Source organism: Lutjanus erythropterus, chromosome 13 (assembly GCF_056507025.1).
Source record: "Lutjanus erythropterus isolate fLutEry1 chromosome 13, fLutEry1.hap2, whole genome shotgun sequence".
Taxonomy (NCBI): domain Eukaryota; kingdom Metazoa; phylum Chordata; class Actinopteri; order Lutjaniformes; family Lutjanidae; genus Lutjanus; species Lutjanus erythropterus.
The window spans coordinates 3,233,527-3,248,323 of record NC_139329.1 but is presented as its reverse complement, the minus strand read 5'-3'; the positions used below and the strand labels follow the sequence as shown (position 1 = coordinate 3,248,323).

At 39.1% G+C, this 14,797-nt stretch overlaps 1 protein-coding gene across 2 annotated transcripts in view; it reads right to left on the bottom strand.

Annotated features, from left to right (window-relative positions):
• kiaa0513 (KIAA0513 ortholog) overlaps positions 1-8,906 on the bottom strand; it is a 38,041-nt gene extending 29,135 nt beyond the window's left edge. For both annotated transcript variants that reach the window (XM_084734299.1, XM_084734300.1), the window contains exon 1: positions 8,824-8,906. The gene's annotated coding sequence lies outside the window, so the exon portion shown is untranslated. The remainder of the gene's footprint in view (positions 1-8,823) is intronic.
• Between the last annotated feature and the right edge of the window lie 5,891 nt (positions 8,907-14,797).

Sequence of the window (14,797 nt, the reverse complement as noted above, 5' to 3'; positions counted from 1 at the left end):
TGAAGCTGGGGCTGATAATGTTGGAGGAACCAGCAAGAGTAAGCTAGATTTTGAAAGTTCCCAACAGAAAAAAGTCCCATCCCCTCCCTTCCTGTCTCTCACCAAAGCCACTCCCATGAACGCACACTGCCTGACTGCTTCTGGTCCACATCAGCTTCCTCATGTCTCATTCACATGAAAGAAAACAGCTAACAGTAGAATGAATGCCAACAACCAACAATGTTACCTGTAAGTGTTCACAGGTGTCCAGCTAGTATGTTAATATGAGGAAACTATCTTTCTCTTACTTGTTCTTTTTTGGTGTACGTGTCAAAACAATTCTCATTGGACTGAAGACACCATCTTTGTGTCTGGTATCCAGATCTTATAATACATCCATGGACTAGCTGCAAGAAAGTCTCTATTAATTCATCAGTTAAAAAAGAAAAGTGGAAATGTCTGCCGTGAAAAAGTGATATCAAAGTGGTATTATAGATTATGTTGCTGTACAACAGCCATTAACAGATAGATTAGATTATTTAAATTCTCTGTTTCCTTACTTATATTTGAGTTTGAAAAAGCATAAAATAGCAACTAGCAAAGCAACAAGTGTGGGAGCAAAAAAGACGTGAGGCACATGGGGATAACACAATAAACCTGTCAACACTTTTCACTCTACAAACTTTTAGCTAGGGATGGGAATTGATAAGATTTTCATGATTCCAATTCCATTTTCAATTCTGCTTAACGATTCGGTTCTTTATCGATTCTCATTTGGAAAAAAGGAGAACAAACAGGAAGCTAGATGTGAATTGGAGCGAGTACTGCCAGCCTCTGAGCCAGTCAGACTCTGTCTCTCGTCATGGTCATCTAAATGTCATGCACGAGAAGGCATTCATTAAACATTAACAGTAAACAGTTAGTAATAGCAGGTTTTACAATGAGGCAAATAGCGCTAACATGATAGGCAGTGTTAGTTAGTTCCCTGTGGTATTAACAGCAGAGGATGTGCTAACGTTGCCGCTGCTGCTGGGTTGAGATTCACTCCGGAGTGGATCGAAAACGTGACATTCATTCAAAGTTATCGCATGCTGTGTGTGCAAATGTTTCTACATATTGGTAGTATTTCCTCCCTTTGATGAAATATCAACTTTGCAAGTATTGCAAGTTGCCCTGTTGTCATCCTTTCTCGTGAAATGTAACCAAACTTTCGAGCATTTGTGCCACTTGGGTGCCATGTTTCCTGCTGGCTGCACTGGTGAATGGCAACGTGTGTGGTGATGTCATTTGTGCCCACTGGAATCAATAAGGGAATCGTTTGCAAAATTGGCAAATGATTCCAGGGAATTGAAACACTGGGATTCGATTCCCATCCCTACTTTTAGCACACATAAAAATCAGTTTATTGATTGTGTTTGGGATGTAAGGAGAATTTCAACAAAAATAACAAAAAATGCCCTAAAAATAGCTTCTTACTTTCAGTTAGGGGGTTCTATATGAGCACACTATTTTCTACCAAAGTTAGAACAATTTTGGTGATTAAAAATGAGATTCTTGTATGTGTGTTTTTTGTCTGTGCACCAGTCAGGACTTAGCAGCAACTGAATCTGAATCTGATAACAGTCAGTGGGTTGTTTGGCCACTGTCAAATAAATCTGGTCAAACCACACCCACACATTCCTAATGAAGCAGAATAACCCAGTCCAGCAACTTCATAAATGAAAACTTAACTTTTTTTTTTTTTTTTAGCTTTGATTGTTGCTTATTTAGCCATGAATATTAAGTTATAGAGAAATACTTGAAGAGAAATGTGAAGTCAAGTCTTAAAAGCTGGTTCTAAATTAAGAGCAGAGAGCTTTGATGTTTCTACTCTGATCCATCAACTCACGTTGGACACCTCGCTCAAAAACTAAACGATCAAATGAGATTTCCTCATACCTGAGCACAGCTTGTTTCTTCTTTAATAACTGAGAAAAAGACACTATGATTCACTATATGTATCCATTATATACACATGACTCACCACTTTGAAGTTGGGTTGTCATCACTGACATCTAGAACATCTGTATTTTCATTTAGTTATTTTATCTAATCCCCATTTTACACTGGACAAAACACACTGACAGCTGGCTTTTGTTTTCAGTGGGAAAAGGTTTAATCAGCATTAATTCCTGAGTCAAATGACTATGCAATAATCCCAGGTATTTATCAGCTCTAGCTCCTATTGGCAGTGATGGAAACATGACACCTGGGCGGACACTAATTTTCTTTTTTGGTGGATAATATGAAGGCTTGGTAACTTAAGCATTGCTCCAAATAAGTCAGTGTTGATTTTTAAAGAGAGAATGAAGTAAAAGATCTAAAAAAGTAACTGGTTAGTTAGTTTGTGTTATTGTATGACTTTGGTGAATCTGAACTAACCTTTTAAAATGCTGAAGTCACACCACACAAACTAACTAAAAGATAGAGGCAGCTTTAAAATCAAGAACGTCCATGTTCTGTGAGGTAAAATTATTGTTTTTGCCAAAAGAGTCTGGCTACTTTGGAGAAAGCGATATTTGGTTTATATACCAGAGGTTTCCAATCAGATAGCGCTGTCTGACAGCGAGATAAAGCATGTGAAAATATTCTGAAGATAGATGATTTTTTTTTAGATGTAGTGCATTGCTTAGGATCCTACACCCACACTCCTGCTGCTCCTCCAAACTGGGGTGGTCGACCACCATCTACTCTAGGTAATACACTAACTATGGATCAACACCTCATCCAAGGCCAATTCAAAAACCTGAACTATCCCTTTAAAATCCTCCTGAATAAATAAAGCCAACCTCAGTTTTTCATGTTGAAGAGCCAAAGTGCGATCTCGCCAGGAAGACCGAGCATATGGCATACAGTTCATCGCTCTTACTGGCCATACTGGAGGTGTGAACTGTTGCCTGTCGCATCTTTCCCTCACAGCTTTTATCTGGAGGCCTGAGCCGACACGAGAGAGCGGCAGAGCCCCTCGGTCCCTACTAGAGATGGATGGCAGAAGTACAATCACCTGCCGGCCAGTGACGGCATTTGGCCCGATTAATGTCCCCTGTCCTCCTGCCCTGACATGACCACAGCAAGAGCACAGCAAATGTGTATGTACGCACACACAAACTGGGGGACTCAGTAAATCAGCGTTCCTTCACTCAGACTGCATAGCCTGCTGTATTTCTGCTTCCATGAGCAGGAAAAGGAGCCCCCATTAAATCCCCCCTCTCCAACACACACATGCACAAACAACCAGTGACAACATGCCCCCGCACAAACACTATTCCTTGAGGTAATGTGCGCAGAGGGAGGTGCTTCCACCATGCTGGAAGATACTGAAAAGTCTGAGTGATTCCGTGGCTAGGATCTGTGCTTGTTGCTTTCAGCTGTGCAGCAAAATGGCATCACAAGACCTGTCCTGCACCCTTTCTTCATCCTCAGTCAGTGTTTACTGCACTTAGCATGATTCACACATAGAAGGCAGCATCATTATGCAACGTGCCCCCGAGCCTCCCCCACCCCAGGAAATATTATTCAGCACGCTTGTCCACAAAAACATCAGTTGAGCAAGATATGAGCGAGGCTGTTCCCCTCCATGCTTGTGGTGTTTCACAGTTCATCCATCTCCGTCAGCCTGGTTTTATGAGCAATATGCAGCAAATGCATAGCAATTAATCACCTTTGCTTCTGTGTCAAATAGGGTTTTATAGAATATCAATTCAGCATGTGGACAAGGTGCTTTCAACGCCCTTCTCAGGCCACTGGTTCTTTACCCAAAGTGCTCTGTCAGGCATTCCTGAACAAAGCTCAGCCTGATGGAGGTGGGAACCTACACCCGACTGGGGACGTCCCTGACCCACAATCCTTTGGCTTCCTTGTGTAATCTGAAACGGCGAGTTGTTCAGAATCCTCATTATTGTGTCTACTGGGACGTCTCAGTCACCAAAACATAAGCAGTGAGCACTGAGCATTCTTTGATGCTTGGGATGAATGTGTCCAAAGAGCTGGAAACTTCCTCCTGACTCCCTTACTTAACCTCTTAACATGTGAGTTTCTTCTCTTCCTTGAAGACAGGGCTTTAAGGTTGTTATAATCATTTTTCACACTGTTTGACAGTATTATAAATACACAGTATTCTCTAAACCAGAGCTTCTCGAAGTGGGAGGCTGGCCTCCCACAGAGCTCTCTAAACTGTTTCAGGAGAAGTTCAGAGAATGGAAATGAAAGTATTAGTTATTACATACATCACATACAATAGCCTAAATGTGCGTGATCTTATTAAAGAGATAGTAAGCTATGTACTGAGGAATTCTCTCAGAGTCAGACACTAATAAATGCCTTAGAAAAGACGTGTTTTTTGTATTTGGTGTTAACTGAAGCGATGTCAATTGGGCCAAGATAGCCTTAGTATTTCTATTTTGTTAAATGTGTAATGGATTGCAAAACATAATCATGAGCTATAGTTATCAAGCGATTAAGCTAAATAAGCACGCAAACTAATGGGGCCCCCTTTTCCAAGAATTGTCTGAAGAGAAGCCCACTGTCTCAAATCTTTCCAAAACTCAGCCTGACAAATTTGGTTATCTTTGGAAACTTTAGAATCTCCACTTAATTTCAAAATAAAGGTCTTCACTTTCTACTTCAGAGAGAAAGCAGTTCCTACTTAAAACTGCTCACGACAAGGTCTGCAGATTACTTTGAGAAACCAGGTCATGATTTCTGGAAAGAGACACTGCTGTTGAGTTTTTCAAATGTATTTTTTGGCACTTTGGGCACCACAGGATTTGTGCCATTTAATCCCATTATATTAGAGAGAAGGCAGACATCTCTTGGCCAGATATCTCTAAAACTCTGCACATTGCACCAAATAAAACAATAGATGGATAATAATAATAAAATAATGACGATGTGATATTTTTGGGGGTCTGTATCAAATAATCTGTTCTCTCTCATCTGAAAACAAGATTTTTAGACCAGGTCATCTCTGCAGCATTACTGCCTCATTATAATGCTGTTTTCTCACACATTTTTCCTTTTTCAAAAAATTGTGATTTGGTTCTGGTTCTGCAATTTGGACATTTGGATGTGCTCATATTGTGATTTCAATTTTAGTGCGATTAATTGTGCAGCCTTACATCAACGTAATAGACTTTTCCACAGAAGATATTTCAACACATCACAGTAAATAGGGCTAAATAACTAAATGAAAGATGGCTGAATTCCATGCAGCTGCTTCAGTTTCGGGGGCCTGGTATTGTTCATACTTGGACACTTAAAGAAAACGGAGCCATTGTTTGACTATGTCAAACTGTCTGCTGTGAAAAAGGCGTCATATTGAGACATGGGGACATGGGTACACTGTCTGGATCTCTTTCAGCGTGCCTCACCTGGGGCTTTGTTTACAGTTTGTCTTATGACTGCACGTGTTTCTTGACCTGCTGAACTTCTTTTTGCTGATGTTGCAATTAATGTGTTGAGTCTAATTATTTTTACTGACATGAAGTTTAAGAATAAGATTGTAAAAAATCTAAATTAGATCTGGTGCTTGAGCAAATGTGGGCTTATTGTCCACCATTCAGTCCTCCAGCTGAGATAGATCACACCCTGACAGGCAGCAGGGAGTGAGTGAAGTGTTCCAGGTGCAGGAATGTCCAGTCTTGGATGGACTCAGTCGGCCCCAGCTTCCTCTAGTGTTTGTGTGTGTTACCTGATTACAGGCATTAACAGGGCAGTAAGAACTTTTATCAGCTTGTGTCACCAACAAGTAGGAACTACAGCTCACTGGCACAGCTTTGTATGACTGACAGCAATAATAAAGTTTTACAACACAGCTTCAAAGCCAGGAATCCCACCATCTAGGCAAATAACTGTCACTTATAATATGGTCATTCTGTTTTATGGAACAAAATATCCACCTAATTGTAAATTTAAAGCTCAGTTTGGGTACACACTGTGATAGCTGAACTGCACAACCACACATCACATGCTACAGTAGATGTGTGACAAGCAGAAGTGGCTGATGGCAGATAGGTTGTGTAGAATCTCAGCTGAGGTTAGCCAGTGTAACAGCTGAAGGGACTGCACTTACAGATGTAATCTGTTCACCACAGGCAACACTCCCAACACAGCAACACTAAATCTGTTGTCAGAGGACGAAGAGTTCTGGTTGTGCAATGATTCGATATTATATCGATTATATCGTGATATGAGACTAGATATCATCTGTGTGTTACAAAAATAATTCTTCACAATCTAGGAAGGTAACGGTTGCCTTTTTAATTTTCATATTGTTACATTAAAGTGATAATGATCCAGAAATCAGTAAACAACACCATTTTGTTTTTAGGAACAAAACCTGTGTTGACACCACAGAGAAAACTAGGCCACAAACGGTAATTTATCGGTTCAATTATTTTCTCAAGTAATAGATTAAAAGTTGTTTAAAATGTCAGAAAATGTTGATCAGTGACATCCTCAAATGTCTTGTTTTGCCCACAACCTGAAGATATTCCATATAATGTCATAGAGGAGGAAAGAAACCAGAAAATATTCACATTTAAGAAGCTGGAATGAGAGACTTTGGACATTTTATTCTCAAAAAATGATTCAAACCGATTAATTGATTATCAGAATAGTTGATGTTTATTCAGCAATTAATTGTTGCAGCTCTATAGAACACGTTGAATCTGCCAGAAGGATGCTAAAAGCTGGCAGTCATGTGAGGGTACTGGGACATTTAATTAGAAAACCAGATAGGCTATAAGTTTATCCTTCAAATTTATCATATTTTTCATCATGAATAATATACCCACAGGCATACGAACAGACACTGTTCCAAATATTATTGCTATTCATCAGATATTATTTAAAAAGGTGAGATGATATTTCAACTACGTCTAATTCTAAACGGTCATTCCAGCACCCACCGATGCTAGCATCTGTCCCTCTTTTCAAAATACTGTGATATTTGATTTTGTCCATATAACACATCCCACCATCACCATGTCAGACAACATGAGAGCAGTGTAACCATGGCTTGAGGTGCACCTTATTCACTAAATGTACCATGAAACTACATAAATATGTTTTCTCATACCAAAGGTCCAGAACTGAAACTAACAGGGTTTGGCCTTAATGCACTTCTGCCTGAAGACACTCACACTAAATAATAGCACAAAAAAGGTCAAATAGAGGTCTCAGAGGACACCTGAGCTATCTGTCCAATACTAATACCATTATCACCCCTTGACCTAGCATGTCAGATCTCATGCGAACATGTGACATAGCAGAACACAAGCACAGATGAAATGCCTGCTTGTGCAGTTTATGCTCATATAGCAGCTAAGAAATATTTCAAGCCTTTTCTCCATCTTTCAAGGCCTGAGTGGAAGACAAAACAAGAGAAAAAGATGAGCCCACTGCCACTGATAGTCACAGCAAAGCAGCACAACAAAGCAGCACAACAAACACAACAGAGCCAGGGTGAAATGACCAATGGATGCTTTAAAACCTGAGAGGAAGTTCTCCTCCATGTGCACTTCCAGATAACACCAAGCACAGCCTCCGTCTGTCAGCCCGAAGAACTGGAGCCCCAGTAACACTTTGTCAGGCAGGTTTTGCTTTAACCAGCAAACGGTTCTTTAAGATCCCTGGAGTAATGTAATTAAGTAGATGAATAGAGTTAATGCAGATTTTGAATTGTAGTATGAGGATTTGTGATTAATCTAGAAATCATGACTGTGTAAAATGGCTTTAGGCTACATGTTTTTTTTTATTTGTATATTTGTTATTCAGATCTGTCTCTTGCGTGTAGTGTCGACAAGTATTATGTACTGCTTTAGTTAGGGCTGTTAATGTACCAGCTACTCTAATACGAATGAGGAGAACATCACGCCAGACTCCACTTAAAAATCCGGCAATTTCAAAACTCAGTGCTTATCAGCAAGCTGGCACACCTCATAACCCACCACATGGCTGTCATTGTATATCAAGAAAATATGTTCTCCAATTCGGCGTACGTAACAGCACAATAAGACAGCACGTTTTTTCTAAAATGTGATACATCTTCGATACGAGTCGCTACAAACATATGGTCGATTTGTTAGAAGAAGCTCGTCGAACTCACATATGGACGAATCAGAAAAGTTGACATTTCCTCTAAATACAGCGTGCTTGGTATATTATACACCTGCCGAATATTAATGTGTCTCGATGCAGCGTGCAAACAGCTTCGGGTCATGTTTCATTTGGTATAAATCTTTGTCAAAAAGCAAAGTCACCTTGTATCGCAGTCTTTCTGAATGAGGTTTGGTTTAGGCTCTCTCCATAGATGATAACCAGAGTATCGTGAATGAATTAAATATTGATGAGTTTAAACGTATGAATGAAACAGGTGCTTGGACTCACACAGTGTAGACCAGAGCTGATTATTTATCACAGATTCTGACCTATGAGGTTAAGTTGCTGGACTGGACGCACTTGACAGCTGATAGGAAGCAGTACTGAATAAACACAGCTAAAGGCTGACGCTTCCTGTAACGTTAGTCGCTGGTACTATATTCTTAGACAAACAGGGACACCCCACATCAGTCATGGAAGTGTATCTGCAAGCCAAGTCAAATAAACATTAAAAGAGCTCCAATTATAAGATATAAGGCCAAAATATGACGAGAAAAGCAGAGTTAACCCTCCGTTTTAACCCCAGAAACACTCAAATAAGCACAAATGCTGCGCAAAAACATGGCGTTTACAAGACACAAAAAAGTGTCGAATTCGTAAATTGATATTTAATGTCACAACAGCAGAAGTATCATCTGTACGTACATGAAATGTCCCGTGCTGTCAGGAGAGGAAGGCTGCTGCTCCTCACCTCTGTTTGTGCGTCGTAGCTTTTGCTTGCGACGGTGCAGAAGAGCGCATGCGCACACAAAGGCGAACACGGTAAGAAGGGGGAGAACCCTATGACGTCGACAAGCAGCACAGCCAATGAGCGCCACCGATCAGCCGTGGTGTCCCTGCATCAAGTCGGCATGAAGTTAATAGCTGTGTATCTCTGGCTCATGGTACCTCTCCTCGCTTTGATATAAACCGTGGGATAAGACAAGGGTGCCCAATTTCACCTTTTTTATTTTTGATAGCTGCTGAACTTCTTAATCTGTTTATTGTTAACTGTGTGAAGGTAGAAGGCATTAAGATAGGTGACAATGTTCTAACCATCAGTCAGCTGGCCGATGACACCTGTCTGTTTCTTCAAAATGAACTTCAAGTCCCTATTGTTATAAAGGCTTTAAATGCATTTTCAGGTGCCTCTGGACTCACAATTAATAAGAGAAAGTGTGAAATAATGACCATACATAATTCTGACACTGTCTCAATAGATGATATAAAGGTGAAAAAGGAGGTGAAATACTTGGGTATCACACTAAACATATCTACTACTGAGAGGATCTCTCAAAACTTTATGCCAAAAATTGAAAAGTCTAAATCTATTTTTAACTGTTGGTTACAGAGAGATCTTACTATTATGGGTCGAATTTTACTGTCAAAGGCAGAAGGTTTGTCTAGATTAGTGTACCCAGCTTTATCTCTATATGTAGATCGCAAAACCTGTGTGGCTATTGATTCACTCATATTTAAATTTATATGGAAACACAAAACTGAGTATATAAAGAGGAAAACACTTATCAGACAGTATTCAGAGGGTGGTCTAAATGTTTTAGATTTCCAAACTATAAATAGTATTTTCAAAATCAATTGGTTAAAACATTGCCTAGCACATAATAATGCTCCATGGTTTTTTATTCCCAATTTTTTGTTTAATAAATGTGGTGGTTTAAAGTTTTTGCTGTCATGTAACTTTACCTCAGGTAAACTGCCTGTTAAACTTGCCAACTTTCATAAACAAGCCCTGGACACATGGAAAATGGCTTTCAAACACAACTTCTCTCCTCACACATGTATCTTGTGGAATAATCAACATGTTGTTTACAAGAATAAGACCCTATTTTTCAAAGACTGGTATGATCAAGGTGTTATGTTTGTTTTCGATGTGTTGAATGATAACGGGGACCTAGCCACCTATGAAGAATTTACCCAACGAAAAGGTTTAGACACAACTCGCTCTATGCACTCCAGAATACTCAAAAGTATTTCTACTAGTTTGTTGTCTCTTATTAGAGCATCTGTTCTGTATATACCTTTCTCAGGAGTGATTCCTGCTCTGTGGCTCGATGGAAAGGCTCTTGAGGAACGTTCATGTAACAATGCTCATATTAGATCAGTTTTTACTTCTGATAATAGTCAGTACCCAAACTCACTTAATCGTTGGAGAGTAATGTTTCCTGACATCAGTAACAATGTCTGGACTGAATTTAATAGATTTTTTGTCCCCAGTAAAGTTAAAGAAATACATATTAAAATCTTACATAGATATTATCCTTGTAATGAATTTATTAACAGATTTAGACCTGATGTGTCACCTTTATGTTCTTTCTGTAAAAAAGAGGTTGAGTCCCTCTCCCATCTGTTTTATGGATGTCCCTATTCTACTAATTTCTGGACTCAAATATCTTTAATGATTTTGGAATCTCATAAGGTTTTGATCACTTTCAATGAAAATATGGTCTTATTCTTAAATGTTGATTGTAACAATAAAGAAGTTAATAATGTAATGAAACTGTTATGTCTGTTGGGTAAATTTCACATCCATAAAGCTAGATTTCTCCAGACTATGCCAAATGAAAATGTGTTTTATGTGGAACTTAAATATTTTTATGAATCTCTTTGTAAAATATGCAGAAACAAGAAAGCTTTAAAGACATCTGATTTTATGGAAAATATTATGGCACACATTACTAGATAAAGTCCTTACTACCCGTTATGTATTGTGCACTCCCTGTACTTAAATGTTGTTTTGTGTATGAGCGATGTCTTGTTGCTTGTATAATGTCATGTCTGCTTGTATAATGTCATGTCTCTTCTGTTTTCAACATGACAATAAAGTTTGCTTTGGAAAAAAAAAAAAAAAAAAAAAAAGTCAGCATGAAGATTACCGGATGTTTTCACACCATAGAAGCACGATGACTACATTTGGAACTCCAAAATTATTTTTTGAGTTTTTTTCCCCAGTCACATAACTTAATGCATTGTTTGAATATTTGTCCTAAGGGGGATGGAATATTTCATTTCATATACAAAACTGTGTTTAACATCCTGGTCTCTTGACAGTGGCACTCAAATGCCAGGTGTTCCATTAAAAGTTTCAGATTCATTCATTTAATTCATGATATAAAAACTTATTATTATAATTGTTGTTTTTACAAAAGGCCTCATAGTTCAATTAATAATATTTAAATGTTTAAAACTAAAGTAGTTCATAGATATGTTCTGCTTTACCAATCTATAACTCTATAAATTTTAACAACAAGCATGCACTATCCACCCATTAATGGTGGAACCTGTCTCTCCATCATATTCAAGTCCCACGCCTGGCATTCTTCTTTTTATGTCTTTATTAGGCCTATTTTATATTTTCTATTATTTTTACTGTATTGTAACACGTTTAAGACTATCCAGCCCCATTGAGAAGCTCTCAGTGATGCAGGTGGACCATGGCTTGTTGATGTGGATTTTGGACTATCTCACCAGCAGACCACACTACACTGTCTGTCTGATGTGCTTGGGAGCAGGACCAGTGCTCCCCAAGGAATTGTCCTGTCACTTTTCCTGTTCGCCCTCTTACACCTCTGTCTTCCACTTCAACACTAGAGCATGCCACCTACAGAAGTTCTCAGATGACTCCACCATCGTCAGCTATGTCACAGATGACAACAAAGCAGAGTACAGAGCCCTGGTGGAGAACTTTGTAAGGTGGTGTCACAACAATCATCTCCAGCTTTACGTCGACAAGACCAGGGAGCTGGTGGTGGATTGACGACGGAGCAAAATGGGCCTCTTACTCCATTCACCATCGGAGAAGAGGAGTTGGAGGTGGTGGACTGCATGAGTGAGGGCGGTCTCAAAAAACAAAAGGATTCAGTCAGGCTTGGTATATGACATCATAAATCTAAGGAACCAATCCCGTTAATCAAGGGGGTGGTGTTTAACATATCATTAGTGGTGATGTCCAACTCAAAGGAGAAGCCAGATGCAGCTACTTTAGGGATAGCGGTGTGTGGAGAGGATGGGACTATATGCATATTCATGCATCCTTGAATAAATGAAGGTGAGAGGGACCTGGCTGCAGACAACATGGTGGACCTCTGCAAGAGGGCACCTCCACAGTTGGCAGGAAATCATGGGACCTCAGTGGTGGAAGTTGGTCTTCCTCATGTCGTTTTTGCTTGATTGTAGTATTTGCCCCAATCTTCTGATATTCATTCAGGCCAAAGGGGCTCACTGTAAGGTAGGGTGCGGAGAAGCAAAGGCACTGTGCCTGTCAGTGTCCTGTCTGCCTGATGTACAAACAGCTAAGCTAACTTAGTAAGTACATAAACTGTGTGATTCACAAATCTCACAGCCCAATCGGACTGTTGACATTCCGCCATGCATTGCATTTACTAGAGTTTGTGGTGTGTTTTAGATTTTAAGGAATTCTTTCCCTCAATTGTGTCTGGTAGGCAACACAGACATATGATAGACTGGCAAGATTGTTCACAGGTCTGTGGTTCCCTTCAAGACTCGACCATCAGTCTCTCCCTCTTCTGTGTCGTTTCATTTCCATTCATGAATAAAAATGACTTTTAAAGACTTGCTGAAATGGTTTCATATTGACACATTTTTAAAATTCCATATTGATTACTCCTTCATTTAAAACATTGTGTAAAGCCATGAGAGTCAATAGATTTTCAATAGTCAATAGATATAATGAATAAACTCTGTATATATTTTTTAATCTGTGTGCAAAATTGCAAATTTTAAGAACCAAACAGTGATTGCACAGTGGAAATGGATACTGAAGAAGCTGTTAAATGTGAAAACAGAGTGAAGAACTACAACATCACTGTATTAAAAAGAAAAGTTCTGAATGAATCCTAGGATTGTGATCAAACCCGCCGACAAAGGAGGAGCTGTGGTAATACAAAACACTATATGTGACTATGTGTCTGAGACCTTAAGACAGTTAAGTAATAACACCTTTTACAGAGCATTGCTACAAGACCCTGTAGACACACGTATGGAAGAGAGAGACACAATTCTGAATACTGCTTTGGAGAATCAGTGAGTGACTAAAAGTCAGTATGAATTTTTGAAAATAGAACATCCTAACACAGTGAGTAACGACTCACTGTCAGAGCCTTTAAAACAATTTGTGGGTCACTTCATTAAAGATGTTGTAAAGACATTACCATCTTATGTGGTGGACACTAGAGATGTTTTGAAACTGGTGGTGGACATCACTATGCCTGACAACTCCTTGTTGTATCTTCTGATGTGGAGAGTTTATATACCAGTATTCCACATGATGCTGGATTAGAAGCTAGAGATTTTTATCTTGCACCCAGGAAAGAAACACTCCCAGGGGAACTGCTTATATCACTTATGAAGTTCATCCTAAAATCTAATTACTTCATGTTTGATAATAAGTATTACCTGCAAACTCCAGGAACAACTGTGGAGTCACCAGTTGCTCCTGGTGCAAACTTATTCATGGCTTTATGGGAAGACAGATGTATAGTACTGTGCAAAAGTTTTAGGCAGGTGTGAAGAAATGCTGTAAAGTAAGAATACTTTCAAAAATATAAAATGTAATTGTTTATTTTTTATCCATTTACAAAATGTAAAGTGAGCAAACAGAAGAAAAATCTAAATCAAATCAATATTTTGTGTGACCATCCTTTGCCTTAAGAACAGCATAAATTTTTCTAGGTACACTTTCTTACAGTTTTAAAGGAGCTCAGCAAGTAGGTTGTTCAAACATCTTGGAGAACTAAACACAGATCTTCTGTGGATGTAGGCTGCCTCAGATCATTATATTTTATATTGTGTTTTATTTATTTGGTCTTTTATTGGTTGAGCCTTGAGCACCTTTTAGCATGGTTTCTGGTTTGCTATGCTGTACAGTACTGCAGGTGTCCTGAGGTCTGTGTACATGTATATGTGTATGTATGAGTGGACAACTCACTGTAAAGCAAATCTGCCCACGGGCATGAATGAAGTCACCTGAACCTGAACCTGAACCTGAAACTACAAGTAAACTGTTTGGCATTCAAAGTTAAAAGAAGCCCTGTGATGTTTTCATTTTCTGAATATGTAATGTTTTTTTAATGCAGAAGAATAACAAGCACAAACACTTTGCAGCTGCATATTGAAGAAAGTAAGTCAGTGACTGTCGCAGTGTATCCTCTTGTCTCAGCTGCACATCATTAGAAGGAATCACACTCTGTCAAACAGAGAACTTGAGATGGAAATACAATACAGATTATGGACAAAGAATCTAAAAAATGTACATCAGGTCTGACTCTGTTTTAGTAGCTGCTGTGATTCAACTGTGAGGAACTCTTCATAGCACTAGATGGCACCAGAGCACAGACAACAGTCAAACAGCATGGTGCACCAGCCCAGTGCATGATGTGTATTATTTGTGAAACATGGCATGTAACATTAAACAGATGCTGAATTAAATTAAAGCTACTTGGCCCTCTTTAACAGCCCAAGAAGCGTGACAAAACAAAAGACAAAAAAAGACACTTCAGTTTAGGGTCTAGGGGAGCACAGCAGTACAAATCTAAAAACAGTGGAAGTTAATCTGCTCTTGTGATCTGTGATTGGTGCTGACAGTAATGTTTGCACAGCATCT